Consider the following 19854-nt stretch of genomic DNA (forward strand, 5'->3'; position numbering starts at 1 on the left):
AGCTCTCGGTGGCGATTGTCTCCTCTAGGCCTGGGCTGATGATAGGAAATGCCATTATAGATCTGAGCCTCCTGATACAGAAGTGCTAAGATCCCACAATAACAGAAGCCTCATTAAGCATATCCACTCTGGCCTTCCCACCTCTCTGGGCCTTTTGGTTCCTTCATCCACCATCTAGTATGGCAGTTCTAACATTTCTGCTTTACTTAGTGTGAGCTTTCATTTTCCAAGCTTTTGAGATCCACCCAAGCAGATTACCATCCTCCACGGACCCTTACAGATATTATATCCTACATTACAGGATATATCCTACATTATATCCTACATTACATTTCATACCAATAAACTCTCACTTACCACACTATATATTTCTGTCCCCCTTGTTCTGGCACACATGGGATCAAGTCCCGCACGTACAGTTCTGTTCATGTTCTTGGATCCTGTTACGTCTTCTACATGTGGTTCCTTTTCCCCTTTAGCCAGGCCCATACTCTGTTTGGCTGGATATTGTAGTTACGTGACTCTGGTCATTGGTCTGGTCATCAAGAGGGGAGGTAGGAGAAGATCCTCAGGGGAGCACATGTTGTTTTGCAAGGCAGAGTATTCTGTATCATCTTCAAGTTGGGCTTGGGTTGGGGGCAGTAAAGGGGTCTTCTGAAGGACCAGAGAGGTAGGGGTGATCTAAACTGCAAGGCTTTCAAGTGAGTCAATCCAAATGTCACATCTTGAGTCTGACAGCCCACTGCTCCCCATCTCAGCTCTAATCTTGGCAGAGAACATTGTTTAGGTTGAGAATCCAAATTTCTCTTTAGTTCAACTAGCCTTGCAAGTAAGCACTGGGCCTGATGCCAAGGTTTTACTACAGGAGATATCAATCTCTTTATACACTGCAAAGGGGTCTTTGACTTTCACACTTTGCCTTAAATTGGTGATTAGTCACCCTCAAGCTGCACAGTAAGAACCATCTCATTGTATTGTTCTTTCTTTTTTCTTTTTTTTTGAGAGAGAGAGAGAAAAATGTGTGAGTAAGGGAGGGGCAGAGGGAGAGGGAGAGAGAAAAGCAGTCTCTACCCCCAGCACAGAGCCCAATGCCAGGCTCCATCTCAGGACTGGGAGATCATGACATGAGCAGAAATCAAGAGTTGGATGTTTAACCTACTAAGCCACCCAGGCGCCCCATATTGTTCTTATACTTACTGATTTCCAGCAACTTTTCCAACACCTGAACTATTACACCAGTGAGTATATTTTCTTCTACTGGTAACTCAGGGGTTTTTCATCTTCAAGGCTATTGACCTTTTGGACAGGATAACTCTTCATTGTGTGGAGTCATGGGATGGGGGCTGGGGGCAGCTGTCCTGTGCATTGTAAGATATTTAGTAGCATCCACCAGATAATAAAAGCACTGCTCCCTTGCCCCCTCCACCCACCCCCAGTCATGGCTGTCAAAACTATGTCCCTATTTTGCCAGATGTCCCAGGGACAGGATGGATCACACCTCGGGGGTCACACCATTGAGAACCACTGCATTAGCTTATCCTGGCTTACCACTGGAAACTTTTAGCTACTGCCTTGCTGTGGCACAAGGGTCTTATTACACACTCCACCTGTTACCAGTGATGATATTGGGGTGCTATCAGGTTAGTGGCTATTCAGTTCCAAATTCCCATTTTAGATTCTTCTTTTGTGGTGTACTCCTGGCACAAAGGTCAGGATCCCAAGGGGCCAGGTCCTGAGATGAACATTTGTGTACAAAAGCTTTCTCAGGAATGCTCAGAGGAACAGCATCTGTGAAGGAGTGAAGAAAGCAGGAGAGGGCAGAGGGAAAAGTTGAACTAGTATGCAGCTGAGATGAAGGTTTTAGTTGAGATGAAGGTGCTCTCTTCCCACAGAGAGCACCTGTAATAGGATGGCCCTTTAAAGATGCCCCACACTAAGACAACTTCGTACAATATTTCTAAATCAACCACCACTGAACGCAGGCTGCCACTCCACCTTCTTTGACAAGGGGGATTCTGGGGAAGTTCTCAGCTATAAGCACAACAGCAGCCCGCACTCCTGACACCTGGGGAAATGAGTGTTTCAATAAGGCAATGCATCAAGACGTCCCCTACAGGCATTAAAAGAGACAACCTTGCAAATAATTTCTCCTAAAAGTAGTTGGCAAAAGAATTTAATTCTTGCCTTTCGAAAGAACCTGGAGAGACCATGGCATCTTGTGACCACATAGTCACTTGGTTAACAAATGTGTATTGAGTGCAACACACTATTCTGGATGCCAGATGGTGTACTTATCCTTGATAAATAACTTAATAAAGAATTAACTCTATGAGGATAAGTAAAAATAAGATGCCATATTGTGAAATTCAATTGGTAACATTGCTTATTTTTTAAACATGTTATCAATGAAAAGATGCAAGTTTAGCATAATGCAAACCAATGCTCCTCAAAGGTTTACAGTGGTTGTCCCAACAGTCCTTGGCCTTGCTACTTACAGCCCCTGTGTGAACAGGACAATATCCCCAGCACATTTAGTTGACTATGCTGCTTATGGAAAAATCAAGCCTCAGTATTAATCCTTCTAAAAAACTGAAGCAGTCTTCTCAGTCAGTCTGAGTTGTTTTTGTGTAACTTACTTGGTTTAATTTTATGATGGTCAGTGAAGGAGGTTAGAATTAAGGGTCTTCAGGGAAGTGGTGTTGGTAGTTTTTCTTAAAATAATTCCCACGGATTGGGGTGCCTGGGTGGCTCAGTCGGTTAAATGTCTAGCTTCGGTTCAGGTCATGATCTCACAGTCCGTGAGTTCGAGCCCCGCATTGGGTTCTGTGATGATAGTTCTCAGAGCCTGGAGCCTGCTTCAGATTCTGTGTGTGTCTCTCTCTCTCCCTGCGCCTGCTCGCACTCTGTCTCTCTCTCTCTCTCTCTCAAAAATAACCATTAAAAAATTTTTTGTTTAAATAATTCCCACTGACGAGTTTTGATAGTATCTTTAAATTCTATCTCAAAGAAATTGAATCATCTGTTAGGAATGGAATTGAGAAATCTTCAGGAAATGTATGTATGGAATATACAATATATGTTATATAACTATTTGAACTCTGAAACATAGAGCAGTGTGGCTCTCAACCAGGGGGGATTTTTCTGATATCTGGAAACATATTTTTTTTTAATCTGAAAACGTTTGTGATTGTACTGCCTCACCATGGGAGAGTAGAGGTGCTACCAGCATCTAATAGGTGAAGGCCAGGAATGCTGTGAGACATTCTACAATGCTCGGGACAGTTTATCACAGAAAGGCTTATTCAGTCCAAAATGTCAATAGTGCCAAGTTGAGAAACTCTGATATAAAGAGACAATAATATTCTGTGCCTTTAACCAGTCCAGTATTTTTGCATGCTTCCTGAAAACTCTGCAGTATTTTGCATATTTCATGATCATGGAATATAATCTCTCCTAAAGATTATAAAAGAATCCTTTATTTTATAATAAATCCTTCATTTATCATGTAATCCTTTATTATGTAAATAACCCTTCATTTATTTTAAATAATCCTTTTTAAAGGGTTATTAAAGGACACTCAACTTAAATATTTTAAAGGACATTCAACTTAAATGTTTTTAAGATAAAACTTTAAAATTTTCTCAGAAATAAAATAAAAACAGGAATATGTGAAACATTACATTTTTGTGCATATCTTTTTTTGTTGTTGTTATAACCATTAGACATCTGTGAGACTTAGCCTTGTTTCCTTCACACCTGTCATGTTCGGCTCCTTAAAGATGAGTAACCTGAGTCTCATACCTCTACATGCATGTGCCTTAACAGTCATGCTTCGGTTCCTGACTCAATCCTGAGCTAACTAGAAAATAAGCAGGAGCCACATTGTTATCATTTCCTGGGGAGTAAAGTTAAATTGCCCTTCAAGCTCTGAGATCCATGAGATAGTCATGACTTCTGGATTCCAGCATTGCCCATCTCTCCTTCTTAAGGATGATGTGACTTATACTCAGAACCCAAAGGCACTAGGAATGACCTTATGCTGTCTCCCTCTTCATCTCTAGAGAATTATCCCTTTCTATACATCTTGTCCCTAACCTTGCTGCAGTCAGTTACAATTCCTGGAAATGAGGCCCGTTTGAAATTAAAATCTTATTCTAGGCCCTAGTTTGGAAATAGTCATTAGGCTTTTCATACCGGCCTCTTTTCCAGAACTGAAGCCAATTCCCCAACTCCAGTCTGGCGATTAACATAATGGTTCATAACAGAGTAACGAGGAGATAATTTCTAACCAAATTACTGAGTAGTAGCTACTGTGTGAACTCAGATGCTCTACTCCACCTGTCTATAGAAACCTCTATCTCCTGTAGCATTTGAATGCTGTATTGCAATTGTTTCTTTATTGATATCATTTTCCAACCAAGTTTGGGAGCCACGCCAAGAGGATGATTGATTTTTTTCTAGCCTTATTGATATATAATTGGCATATAACATGGTGTAAGTTTAAGGTGTGCAGCATAATGATTTGATACACACATATAATTTGAAATGATTATCCCAATAAGGTTGCTTAACACCTCTGTCACCTTGTCTAATTACCTTTTTGTGTGTGGTGATAAACATTTAAGATCTACTCTCTTAGTAATTTTCAAGTACATAATAGAGTATTGTTAAATATAGTCACCATGTCGTTTATTAGATCCCTACAACATATTAATTTTGTAACTGGAAGTTTGTGCCCTTTGACCAATATCTCCCCCATTTCCCCTACTCCCGGCCACCGTTCTACTCTCTGTTTCTACGAATTTGGCATTTTTTTAGATGCCACATAAAAGTGAGAGCGTGCAGGTTTTGTCTTTCTTTATCTGACGTATGTCAGTTAGCATAACGCCCCCCAAGGGCCATCCATGCAATGGCAAATGACAGGAATTCCTTCTTTTTAATGATTGAATAATATTCCATTAAATATATGTACTGCAACTTCTTGACACATTCACCTGTCAGTTGACACTCGGGTTGTTTCCGAGTCTTAGTTATTGTGAATAATGCCACAAAGAACATGGAGGTACAGATATCTCTCTGAAATTCTGATTTTATTTTCTTTGGATATATACCCAAAAGTGGAATTGCTGGATCATATGGTAGTTCTATTTTTAATTTTTTGGAGAACACTCATATTTTTTCCAATGTGGTTATACCACTTTACATTCTCATCACAGTGCATAAGAATTCTCTGTCCTTCACATGCTCTCCAAAATTTATGCCTTGTCTTTCTGATAATAGCCATTCTAACAGCTGTGGAGTGATATTTCATTGTGGTTTTGATTTGCATTTTCCCAATGATTACTGATATTGAACATCTTTTCATGTACTTGTTGGCCATTATTATGTCTTTTTTTATTTAAATAGAACAGAGTTTCTCTTTAAGTGACTTGTAATCGGAGTTCCCAAAGCTGTCACTTGTACTATGGCAGTTACTCAGACACAAAGCTCCTACTTTAAATAAGAGATAAAGAAACAATTTCCAGGAGAATAGGGAAGGATGGATTGCATAACTTCCGGGGGCGTTTACACAGATAGGACATGGCAGCAGTGAGGACCAACATTAGAAATAATAATGATGAGGACACGCAGAATTGTGTGTGTTAAGCCTGTGGTTAGAACAGAAATCAGCAAGAAAGACTGGATCTATTACTCAAAAATCATACACTGAATAAATGGAAAGAGATTTGTAGCAGAGCTTCAAAATAACATACCATAGGGTTTATATTTTAATACTATAAATTTATGTGTTATGAAGATTAAAATGTTTCACAGATATTAGTTTAGTAAGGATTTATCCAATTATTCAGAGCAGCATACCAATATAAATGTTATATTTAAAACATACCTATGTCTCTTTTATTGCTACAGAAGCTTCTGAAACTCATGACAATACAGTATTTAAAAGTTGAGTGGAAGATTCTGAGATTACCATATATATCAACCACTTTTTTTTCGTTTATTTATTTGAAAGAGACAGAGACAGCACAAGTGGGGGAGGGGCAGAGAGAGAGGGAGAGAGGGAGAGAGGGAGACTGTGCTGGCAGCCAGAGCCTGACATGGGGCTCGAACTCACGAAACCGCGAGATCATGACCTGAGCCAAAACCCGCAGTTGGACACTTTACCAACTGAGCCACCCAGGTACCCTGACTTCTTTTTAAAATGAAGAGCACAATACAAAAATGATGTTATCTTGTGATTAAAGTTTCCAATAAACAGTGAAAGTATTCTGCAAGGGCCCAGAGATTTTTAAATATGTCATATTACACAGTGAAAGAATAGAGGTACAGAGAAATGGTCAGAAAATGGAACCAGTGTTTTGTATGTGTGTACATGGTAAATATTTTATTTTTACTCATCTATAAATCACTTTGTTTCGAAACTGTTAGCTATAGTAAATACACATAATTCAAAACAAGCTGAAATTTAAAATAGATAGGATAATTTCCAAGAAAGACCTCAAGAGCCCGAATTCTCTCTAAGGTGAGGGCAGTTATCCTCCTGCCCACAACTGTATCTCAATGCCAGTGGAAGTGCCTAGAACAAAGTGAGTATTCAAAATGTATTTGCTGAATGAACTGATGTGACTTAAATGCCCATTTTAACTTCCTCCTCTTTTAGACCTCTCTTGACATAACTATCACAACAAGAAAAGGAACACATTTTTTTTTGGTCAGAGTTGAATCTACAAAAAGATGAAATTTACTAAAAAAGAAATTATTGCTGCTATATGGTTCAAACTGGGCTAGACCAAAATATTAATAATTTAAAAAGTTTACCTGTCCATATGGGAAGGAGTAGCCCACCGAAGAAGCATGACCAGACCATCATTATCCAATTCAGAATGGTTTAGGCTGGAAGGGACAGCCAATTGGTTAACAATCAGTGGCGTGTCTGGGTCCCATCTTCTTCCTCTGGAATAATTGCCAGGTACCAGAGACTACACCTATGGGAAATACATAGAGTTACTTTTAGGAGACTTGAATCTTGATACAGATGGCACTCCTTGGCACAGGATGGCTGCTATATGAAATAGTGAATAGGAACTCCAGCTTCACCATTCCCGGGTAGTATGTCATTGACTGGGCAGAAGAAATTGTGACCCACACAATTTCAGAAAACAACAATCGCATTTTTAAATTAAAAAAAAATTTTTTGAGACAGAGAAAGAAAAAGAGAATGTGAACGGGAAAGGGGCAGAGGGAAAAGGAGAGAGATTATCTTAAACAGGCTCCACATTAAGTGCTGAGCCTGACATGTATGTAGCTTGATCTCACAATCCTGAGATCATGACGTGAGCCAAAATCAAGAGTCAGATGGTCAATTGACTGAGCCACCCAGGCATCCCTCATTTCTAATACTAAGCGAGAATCGAACTTCTTGGTAAATGTAAGAAAATAGTAACGATCATAGTGATGATGATAATGATGACGGTGATAGTGATGATGATGATAAACCAGAAAAAACATATTAAATGCTCTTCTTCTGGACCAAGGATTTCTCAGGTTTTGACTTCTGGCTTAACATGGCTGAATTCCTAATCTGTATTGGTGTTTTATTCTCTCTTGAAGTCAAATTAAAATGATAAAGGGAATGAAAAGAAATTGTCAAACTTAGAAGACAGATCCATACCTCTTTAAGGGAGCTTCTCTCTACCTTCAAGTCTTGTCCATCTGTGAGGGAACCATGAGAAAATTCACTCCAACCACCAACACTGACTAATTCAGCCCCTCCATTATAATTGTCACCACAAACATTTTAACCAAATTACAACTGTGAACAGAGGCATCGAAGTGGAACATTGAAGAAACTTTTGGGGAAAAATTAACTCGGTGAAAGTTTATTATGTTAATTGATCATGCTCAAATAGTTGGAGAATATTATATCTAAAGCAGAGAAAAGCAAAAAGGAACAGCTACTCAAAACTCTTTACTGGATGAAATAAAATGCAAATGAAAGAAAGAGATTCAAAATAATTAATATTTATCTGGGAGAAGTTCCATGAGGAGACAACTAAAATTATTATGCTGTAGAATTTTTTTCTCTCATTAAATCAGTACAAATGAAAACATGATAAACTAGGACGGAGCAATTCGTCCCCAATATGGGAGAGATTAGTATCTTTAGCCAGCATGCTATTTAACGTTAGAAAAATGGAATTACCTTTAAAGTCGAGAAAAAAAGGAGCACACCATTACCATTATCAAGTATTATCTAGACATGCTAATCAATGCAATACCATGACAAACACAATCCAGACAACTAACTATGGGAAAAAAGTGGTAAAATTATCATAATCTTCAAATGATGTTATTTTCTACTAAGAAAATGCAAGAGAATCAACTAAAATATAATCAAAACTCATGAATGAACTCAGAAAAATATCAAATTGTCACATTAATGCAAACTTTGATATTATCTTATGTACCAGCAACAGCCTATTTGAAATATCTAAGTGAATATACTGTATTCATAATAACAACAAAAATTGTTAAGTGCCTTACAATAAATGTGCAGAATCTACACAGAGTAAACTACAAAAGTAACTGGAATATAAAAAAGACTAGAAAATGAAGATATTTTATCACTAAAGAAGAAAATTCAATAGCATAAATATAACATTTTTCCCTAACATGACTCAAAATGTAATGTAGTTAAAATAAAAATAATCATAATTATAATAAAATAAAAATATAATTACATGGTACCTGGGGGGCTCAGTTGGTTGAGTGCCCAGCTCTTGATTTTGACTCAGGTCATGCAGGATCTCATGATTCCTGAGATCAAGCCCCACGTCGAGCTCTCCTCTGACAGCAGCAGATTCTGCTCGGGATTCTGTCTCTCCCTCTCTCTCTGTCCCTCCCCAGCTCATGCACAGGCACATGCATGCTTTCTCTCTCTCTCTCTCTCTCTCTCTCTCTCTCTCTCTCTCTCTCAAAATAAGTAAATAATCATTTAAAAGTATATTATAATTGCAAAAATAAATATAAAATTATCATTAAAATTTTTTAATGTTTTGTGATTACAAAATGTTACTGAAGTTTGCACAATTGCGAAACTATTCTGAAATAACATAAAGAAACTTGTGGGAGACTTACACTATCCTTACTAAAATGCATTAAATTGTTTTAATAATTAGGCTTAACCAGCCCAAACCAATTGGAAGAAGTTCTGAAACTGGAAATAAGAGAAAAGCTCAAAAGAACAGAGGTTGAAATGTCACTGACACCTATGTGTAATTCCACACCTATGTGGAAATGTCACTGACACCTATTATGTTTTACAATAAGAGAAATCCAAAGGTAGACAGTTTAGAGCTGACAAGGCAGCTCCATTGTGTCATCAAAAACTGAGGCTTTCCACCAGATTCTCTCACTCTGCAGCTTCCATTCCGAGTATGGCTTCTATCTGTGTGGCCACTGTGTGGTTTCTATCCTCCAGAGAACGTGTTAGTCCAAGACATTTGCTGGAACACCACCCATCGTTTACACACTGCAGATCAGAAGGAGAGAAAAGGCAAGAAAGCAAAAAGTTGGTTCCTCTTCAGTGAGTTCCCTCTAATCAGCCTTTGCAAATGGCACATACGATAATCTTGCTTACCCCTCATTAGCCAGAATGTAGTCATATGGTCACACCCTGCTACAAGGAGGAAGGAGGACTACAGACGACAGAGTTTCATTTATGTGATAGTCTGCCTACCAGAAAATTAGAAATCTTTTCCCTTGGATATTGGGGTAGGCAACTGCCAGCTTCTGACAAATGAGTTAGAATATCATAAAGTTGGCATTTTATGTTAATAGGAAAAGTATAGATTTTTTTTTCCAAAATGATGCTGGGAAATTGGTTTGGTGCTTAGCATAATACTAAATTCAGTCTTTCCTTATAGTATACATGATAAATTTCCATGATATTTATTTTCAAATCACATAGGAATATGTTAAAGTCCTATTATTAGCACTTTTTATGATTAAAAATAAAATTGAAAGTTTGGAAGTCATAGAAGAAATTTTAAAGTCATGGAAGAAAATTTAAAGTTTATTTATTTTGAGAGAGAAAGAGAAAGAGAGAGACAGAGAGATGTGAGGAGGGGAGGGGCAGAAAGAGAGGGGAAGAGAGAATCTCAAGCAGGCTTTGCCCTAACAGCGTGGAACCCCAGTGCAGGGCTTGAACCCAGGAACCGTGAGATCATGACCTGAGCCAAAACCCAGAGTTTGTTGTTTAACCAACTGAGCCACGTAGGCACCCCAACAATTTAAAAAATACAAAAAAAGTATGTCAAGATCACTATTCCATCACTACCAGAGATCACAATAATTACTATTTTATATTTTCTCTCTATATAAATATAGGTATAAATGTATGTTCCATGTATACAATATACATGGATATATTTAATAAGTGTGCACAGTTTATGTGTGTGTGTGAGCATAAACACACACTCATAGTGTATGGTCCAGAGTACCGTGGCTGAAAACATCAGAAACCTAATGTAACACATAAAAAAGTGATGTATTGAAAAGTAGCTCACCAAATACTTGAAAAACCTACAAAGAGAGAGGAAAAAAAAAAACATGAAAGACATTTTATAGGCAAGAAGTCTGATTACTACAAACCAGCAAATCCTAGTTATGTTTTGCAGAAGAAATAGAAATCTATCTCTATGCTTTCCAGAGACGTAATCAGCTCTATTATTCACAGAATCCATCAGATATAATCAAATTCTTCCCTATAGTAAGACTTCAAAGAAACTTACATCTCAGGTCCTTATAACAAGCCATGTAATATAATACATAGCAATTTCAACAACATTAAAACGGTAAATACGAGTCTGTTTCTTAGCTCTCAATGTAAGCCAATATAATCTTGGCAATGTGTAATTCAATTAAAGCTGTTCAACAGGAAGCCAAAGCAATTTTGTCAACCTCTGTAACAGTCTGTTATTCTGGGCAATCCAACGTGAAATTTTAGAATCATTATAGCAATGAGGTTGGAAGTTCTCAGGTTCCAGGTAAGGAGCGACTCACTTTTAATTCTTGGAATCCTACGTAAGAGTTTGTTTGAAAACAAATTTTTACTATTAAAAAAAAAAATTAAGAAGCTTATTGTGGAAGAATTGATGATCTTGTTCTCTAGTCTTCCATAAATATTCATTCTCTTAGCTGCACTTCTAGTATTGTGAGTGAGCATATGTTAACCACTGAATACCATGAAAATTGCCACAAATAAAATGATTCTAAATTGCTGCGTAAGCATATAACAATTTGTTTGAACAGTCAATCACACTGGATTATCGCACTTACACGTGTCAGACAAAGGTTGAGTAGCTGAAGTGCTAATGTTGGACAGTCCTTGTGCAGTCCCAGCCAAGAAACAATCAAGCCAAAGTTGGACAAACTACCTTCTTTGTCTATTCACAACTCAAAGCTTAAGCCATAGCCTCATATTTTACCCATGTGACTTACAAAAGCACACTCAAGAGCACCGAGAAAACAAACAAACGAATGAATGGGTGTATGTATTAAGTCAGTATTGGTGTTTTGGCTCCTAAGAGATACATCTCAGTCCACCTATGTTCTAGAATCTAAATGAGCATTCTTTTATCTTCCCAGTGAAATAAAGCAGGCAGGAAGAGAGAGAGGTTGAGGTTGCATGGGGATGAAGATTTCTAGGAGTTTCTCTCCTAGAAACCAACATTCCTCCGGGTGTTTTGTGTGTATATGGTCAACGAGGAATATGGCTTTTCTGCTCAAGGGAGATCAATGAACTATATAATACCAGAGAAGTGTCAGTGGCAACTTTTGGTACTGTTTTGTCATATCTATATGTATCTTTTGGGGACCAATTAGACATAATCACCTCTAAACCTTTGGAATCCCTATTAATTATTTTCCCCGAATGATTATCCAAAGGGTTAAGTCACTATAACAAACTGAAAAGCGCCCCCATTCTAATTCTTGTGTTGTATTATGTTCTTTTATACAATTCAAATGAGTTCACCAAACTAATTGTGTGATGACCACTAAATCAGACTGAAAGTCATAAAACTCCTAAAAGAAAACATAAGGGAAAAACTCCTTGATACTGGTCTTGGAAATAATTTTTTTAATAACACCAGAATCACAAGCAACAAAAGCAAAAGAAACAACAAGAAAATGAAAGGAAACCCATGCAAGGGGAGAAAATATTTGCAGCTAATCTAAGAAGGGGTTACTATCCAAAATACATGAGAAACTCATACAACTAAATAGCAAAGAAAATAAACAATCTTATTTAAAATGGGCAAAGGACTTGAAGAGACATTTTTCCAAAGAAGACATTCAAGGTGACAACAGGTACATGAAAAAATGCTCAACATCACTAATCATCTGGGATATGCAAATCAAAACTATAATGAGATATCACCTCATACCTGTTGGAAAGATTCCTATAAAAAATGCAAGAGATAACAAGTGCTGGAGAGGCTGTAAAGTAAAAGGAATCCTTGTATGCTATTGGTGGGAATGTAAATTGGTGCAGCCACATGGAAAACAATATATAGAGTTTCCTCAAAAAACATCAAAAATAGAGCTGCCATATGATCTAGCAATCCTACTTCTGGGTATATGTCAAAAAAAAGTGGCAACAGGATCTCAAACAGATATCTTCACTCACATGTGCATTGCAGCATTATTAATAACAGTCATGATATGGAAACAACCTAAGTGTCCATCTACAGATGAATGGATAGATATATAATAGATGATGATGATAGAAGATAGATAGATAGATAGATATTTAAAAATAAAAAAGAAGAAAATCCTGTCATTTGCAATAACATGGAAGGATCTTGAGGGCATTGTGCTAAATGAAATAAATCAGACAGAGAAAGACAAATACTGTATGACATTACTTACATGTGGAATCTTAAAAAAGCTGAACTCATAGAAACAAAGACTTGAAGGGTGGTTGCCAGGGGCTGGGGGCGGATGATGTAAAGGGGAGATTTGGTGAAAAGGTACAAACTTCCAGAGATAAGATGAGTAAGTCCTGAGGATCTAATGTGCAGCATGGTGAGTAGAGTTAGCAATATTGTATTATATACTCAAAAGTTGCTAAGAGAATAGATTCTAAATGCTACCACCACAAAATAAATATGGTAATTATATGAGAGAATGGAGGTGTTAAGTACCCGTGTTATGGTAATCATTTGCACTATGTATGTATAACAAATCATCACATTGCACACCTTAACTTACACAATGTTATATGTCAATTGTATGTCAAGGGAAAAAAATTAAAGTTATGTGTAAGTAAATCCACATATAATACAATTTCATGGGTAAAATACTCCAATAAAATAAGATTATCATTGGGAATAATCAAGGGGCTACATGTGTGGTTTAGACAATAAATGCTGTTGAAGAAAAGAGACAAGTCAGGAAGGTTAAATACCATCGCCATTATTGTCTGACTACAAAAGAAATTAAAATTTTTAGGCATTAGCTTAAAATTGGCATTAGTTTATGGATCACATTGTCACAGTATTGGTGGTCTAGTTCTCCTCATTATTAAGTTTCTTTGGGCCTCTCTCATTTTAAGTTGAAGATATAAGTTGAGTTTAAATATACAGAGAAATGAAATATTTATTAACTCTCAAACATCTGATCTATAGAGTATTTACAACAGGTTAATCTAAAACTCTTACTATTCTGAAAGAGAAAACAATAACATATTTTTCTCAGGGCAGTACGAATATTTAATAGAAATATGTTAAAAGAATTCGTATTCTTTTTTTTTTAATTTTTTTTTCTTTTTTTCAACTTTTTTTTTTTTAATTTATTTTTGGGACAGAGAGAGACAGAGCATGAACGGGGGAGGGGCAGAGAGAGAGGGAGACACAGAATCGGAAACAGGCTCCAGACTCTGAGCCATCAGCCCAGAGCCTGACGCGGGGCTCGAACTCACGGACCACGAGATCGTGACCTGGCTGAAGTCGGATGCTTAACCGACTGCGCCACCCAGGCGCGCCAAGAATTCGTATTCTTATGAACCAAACATACACGGAGAGAAACTGACAGAGCTACAAAGAACCATAGACATGCCTCCTACAAAATCTTAGATCTGAGAGTAACAGTAAAATGAAACATAACCTAAAGGTTTCAAGAAGCATTGGTTTTATACTTGAATGAGAGGATTATAAGCCAGAAATTTTTTTGAAATGCTTACTTATTTTTGAGACAGCATGGGGGCGGGGTGGGGAGCAGAGAGAGAGAGGTAGAGAGACGATCCCAGGCAGGCTCTGCTGCGGTCAGCTCAGGGCCTGACACAGGACTTGATCCCACGAATCATGAGATCATGACCTGAGCCAAAATCAAGAGCCAGATGCTTAACCAGCTAAGCCACCCAGGCACCCTCTAAAGTCAAACATTTTTAAATCCTTTTCAAGAATTTACCAATGCTGATCGTGCATTACAATTTTAGTGAAAACTAGGAATTATTACAACCACTTTGAAGACACTTTTTCAAGTAAATAAAAGATTTGTAAAGTACATTACCCAAGCTATTTGCAACTCCATGTAGGTTGGGGGGAAATCATGTGCATTTCTCTATTTCTTCTGTGCGTCTGTATGAACTTGGAACTGAATAGCACAAGCCTATCCGTTATGTGCCTCTCTCATGATGTAAGAGCAGTAATGGCAGATTTCTCTTCCATGAATATAGAATTTCCACAGAACATTCCAGCAGTTGGGCTGCCTCATAGTATAAGTCATGGAAATCATTTTTAACAAACCTGACTGTAGCAACTTTCTGGCAAATTTAGCTGGTGTATATTATGTAAAACGTATAGCATGTTTATACATATACATATATTCCATGTCAGCCCCTGATTTATTTGTCACCCTTTTATCACTTGAGTTTTGTAGTGTAAGGATGTTGGTAACATTTCACACTTTCATCTTCATGTAAAATCAAGTTTCTTTGATATTGTGTGAACCAATGTATTTACCACTTTTGTGTTTGGCTGTTACAAATATTTCATAAAATAGAACATAACTCAGCTTCTTTTTCATTTTACAGGCATAGTATTAGGGTTGTTCGTTCAGCACATGCCATTACTGTTTTTGTATCTGGGAACTGGAACCCATTTATTAGGTATGAAGATTCACATGGCGTAGAGAAGAACAAAGAACACTAACCTAATCTGTAGTTTTAAATATTGAAGGCATGGTGCCATCTGGTGGGAGAAAAAAAAATTAGAGGAGAAATTCAAAGCACCTTGCCCCCACTGATCACAGAGGTTGCTGGGGAAAAGATAAAGGCAGGCAGGGAAAGCAGAGATCAAGTGTCATTTTCTTTTTTTTTTCTTTTTTTTTTTTTTTGTTTCTTAATGTATTTTTTTAATTTAAATTCAAGTTAGTTAACATGCAGTGTAGTATTGGTTTCAGGAGTAGAGCCCAAGAATCCCTTCCACATAACACCCAGGGCTCATCAAGTGCCATTTTCTAACCCTCACATATCCATTTGGTGGTGAGGACGAGGTTGTAAGGGGAGAGTTACAGACCTGTGGCCGGTCAGCTACAAACCGTGCTGTGCTGAAGGTTTCAGAGATAGGAGAACTTGTTCCATCTCCTTCACCTCCATGCCTCATTTCACTCACTTGCCTTTCATCTATCCCTCCATCCATTCATTGACAACTACCCGCAAGGCACTGTTCTAAGCCAATGTCCTCGGCACCACGGAACTTACATTCTGGTAGAAGGACATGGGCTACAACAGTTCCTTTAAGTGATTCAGTGAATGTTTCAGAGAAGAAACTGAGTGGAGCAAGGTCCCTGGAAGTGCTGGATGGAGGGAAAGTAAGGAGGAGGTGCTCCCATTTCAAGAAGAGTGTCCAAATATCTCTAAGTTTTGCCAACGCTCAAACCAATAATTTATGGTTACACTATGGTTAGTGCATTTTTTATGACGTCTTATTCCTAAAGGTCTTTGTAAGACAGAGCAGACTGGGGTCTTGAATGACATGTATAATCACCCATGATCGACACAGCCACGTAAAGCAGTTCTATTGCACAATGGTGAGCTAACAGTGATACCTAATTTATAAGCTTCTAAACATGATGTACTATTCTTCTATGCTCTGTACCTTGTTATTTTTCCTAAGACTAAAGTAGTTTAGATGTCTTTCTTGCTGCCTTATTCAAACATTTACAAAATCCTCATTGAGGAATATAGTGCTAGTAAATTGCCCAGTCTTTAAATATTATCATTCTTATGTCTGATACCTAACAAAGCATTTGCTATTTGAGTGTTTACCTTATAAATCTTCTAAATAAGAATGTAACTGAATATTAGGAGAGATATCACTAAGGATGAAGATCCTAAGCAGCAAAAGACAGATTATGAATAATTTTAGCATGTTATCACATTTATAGAGTCATTATCTAATTAAGTTATGCTAGAATCTGTTTATTAGTAGTTTTTTAAGTTTTTGTAAATTCTAGTTAGCTAACATAAGTGTAATATTAACTTCAGGTGTACAATATAATGATTCAACATTTCCATACAATACCTGGTATTCAGCACAAATGCACTACTTAATCCCCATCACTATTTAACCCGTCCCTCCCCCCCTGACCACTTCCCTTCTGATGATAACCATCAGTTTGGTCTTTAGTTAAGAAACCAAGAAACAGACTCTTAACTCATACACATATCTTTTTTGTTTGTTTGTTTTTAGTTTTTAACTTCCAGTTAGTTAACATACAGTATAATATTAGTTTCAGGTTTACAATGTAGTGATTCAACACTTCTATTTTTCCCAAGAAGACATCCAGATGGCCAACAGACACATGAAAAGATTCTCAATATCACTGATCATCAGGGAAATATAAACCAAACCACAATGAGATATCACCTCACACCCGTCAGAATGACTAAAATCAACAAGACAAGAAACAAGTTTTGGTGAGACTATGGAGAAAAGGTAACTTTCTTGCTCTGTTGGTGGGAATACAAACTGGTGCAGCCACTCTGGAAAACAGTATGGAGGTTCCTCAGAAAGTTAAAAATAGAAGTAGCCTACAGTCCAGCAATTGCAATACTAGGTCGCAAAGAACACAAAAAGACTAATTCAAAGGGATACATGCAGTCTTATGTTTATAACAGCATTATCTACAATAGCCAAATTATGGAAACAGCTCAAGTGTCCATTAACTGATAAATGGATAAAGAAGATGTAGAAGATGGCGGCTTAGGAGGACGCTGGGCTCACCGCACGTCCTGCTGATCACTTAGATTCCATCTACACCTGCCTAAATAACCCAGAAAACCGCCAGAGGATTAGCAGAACAGAGTCGCCGGAGCCAAACGCAGACGAGAGGCCCATGGAAGAGGGTAGGAAGGGCGGCGAGGCGGTGCGCGCTCCACGGACTGGCGGGAGGGAGCCGGGGCGGAGGGGCGGCTCGCCGGCCAAGCAGAGCCCCCGAGTCGGGCTTGCAAAAGCGGAGGGGCCGGGCGGACTGTGTTCCGACAGCAAGCGCGACTTAGCGTCTGGGAGGTCATAAGTTAACAGCTCTGTTCGGAAAGCGGGAAGGCTGGAGGACAAAGGGAGGGAGAGCTGCTGAGCCCCCTGACAACAGAGCTCAGTTTGGTGGGGAACAAAGGCGCTCGCCAGCGCCATTTCCCCCGCCCATCCCCCAGCCGAAATCCCAAAGGGAACCGGTTCCTGCCAGGGAACTTGCTCGCTCCTCGCAAACACCCAACTCTGCGCTTCTGCGGAGCCAAACCTCCGGCAGCGGATCTGACTCCCTCCCGCTGCCACAGGGCCCCTCCTGAAGTGGATCACCTAAGGAGAAGCGATCTAAGCCTGCCCCTCCTGCCCCCGAGCACCTTGCCTACCCACCCCAGCTAATACGCCAGATCCCCAGCATCACAAGCCTGGCAGGGTGCAAGTAGCCCAGACGAGCCACACCACCCCACAGTGAATCCCGCCCCTAGAAGAGGGGAAGAGAAGGCACACACCAGTCTGACTGTGGCCCCAGCGGTGGGCTGGGGGCAGACATCAGGTCTGACTGCGGCCCCGCCCACCAACTCCAGGTATACACCACAGCACAGGGGAAGTGCCCTGCAGGTCCTCACCACGCCAGGGACTATCCAAAATGACCAAGCGGAAGAACTCCCCTCAGAAGAATCTCCAGGAAATAACAACAGCTAATGAGCTGATCAAAAAGGATTTAAATAATATAACAGAAAGTGAATTTAGAATAATAGTCATAAAATTAATCGCTGGGCTTGAAAACAGTATACAGGACAGCAGAGAATCTCTTGCTACAGAGATCAAGGGACTAAGGAACAGTCACGAGGAGCTGAAAAACGCTTTAAACGAAATGCATAACAAAATGGAAACCACCACAGCTCGGCTTGAAGAGGCAGAGGAGAGAATAGGTGAACTAGAAGATAAAGTTATGGAAAAAGAGGAAGCTGAGAAAAAGAGAGATAAAAAAATCCAGGAGTATGAGGGGAAAATTAGAGAACTAAGTGATACACTAAAAAGAAATAATATACGCATAATTGGTATCCCAGAGGAGGAAGAGAGAGGGAAAGGTGCTGAAGGGGTACTTGAAGAAATCATAGCTGAGAACTTCCCTGAACTGGGGAAGGAAAAAGGCATTGAAATCCAAGAGGCACAGAGAACTCCCTTCAGACGTAACTTGAATCGATCTTCTGCACGACATATCATAGTGAAACTGGCAAAATACAAGGATAAAGAGAAAATTCTGAAAGCAGCAAGGGGTAAACATGCCCTCACATATAAAGGGAGACCTATAAGACTCGTGACTGATCTCTCTTTTGAAACTTGGCAGGCCAGAAAGAATTGGCAAGAGATTTTCAGGGTGCTAGACAGAAAAAATATGCAGCCAAGAATCCTTTATCCAGCAAGTCTGTCATTTAGAATAGAAGGAGAGATAAAGGTCTTCCCAAACAAACAAAAACTGAAGGAATTTGTCACCACTAAACCAGCCCTACAAGAGATCCTAAGGGGGACCCTGTGAGACAAAGTCCCAGAGACATCACTATAAGCATAAAACATACAGACATCACAATGACTCTAAACCCGTATCTTTCTATAATAACACTGAATGTAAATGGATTAAATGCGCCAACCAAAAGACATAGGGTATCAGAATGGATAAAAAAACAAGACCCATCTATTTGCTGTCTACAAGAGACTCATTTTAGACCTGAGGACACCTTTAGATTGAGAGTGAGGGGATGGAGAACTATTTATCATGCGACTGGAAGCCAAAAGAAAGCTGGAGTAGCCATACTTATATCAGACAAACTAGACTTTAAATTAAAGGCTGTAACAAGAGATGAAGAAGGACATTATATAATAGTTACAGGGTCTATCCATCAGGAAGAGCTAACAATTATCAATGTCTATGCACCGAATACCGGAGCCCCCAAATATATAAAACAATTACTCATAAACATAAGCAACCTTATTGATAAGAATGTGGTAATTGCAGGGGACTTTAATACACCACTTACAGAAATGGATAGATCATCTAGACACACGGTCAATAAAGAAACAAGGGCCCTGAATGAGACATTGGATGAGATGGACTTGACAGATATATTTAGAACTCTGCATCCCAAAGCAACAGAATATACTTTCTTCTCGAGTGCACATGGAACATTCTCCAAGATAGATCATATACTGGGTCACAAAACAGCCCTTCATAAGTTTACAAGAATTGAAATTATACCATGCTTACTTTCAGACCACAATGCCATGAAGCTTGAAATCAACCACAGAAAAAAGTCTGGAAAAC

This window comes from Prionailurus bengalensis, chromosome A1 (assembly GCF_016509475.1).
Source record: "Prionailurus bengalensis isolate Pbe53 chromosome A1, Fcat_Pben_1.1_paternal_pri, whole genome shotgun sequence".
Classification (NCBI taxonomy): domain Eukaryota; kingdom Metazoa; phylum Chordata; class Mammalia; order Carnivora; family Felidae; genus Prionailurus; species Prionailurus bengalensis.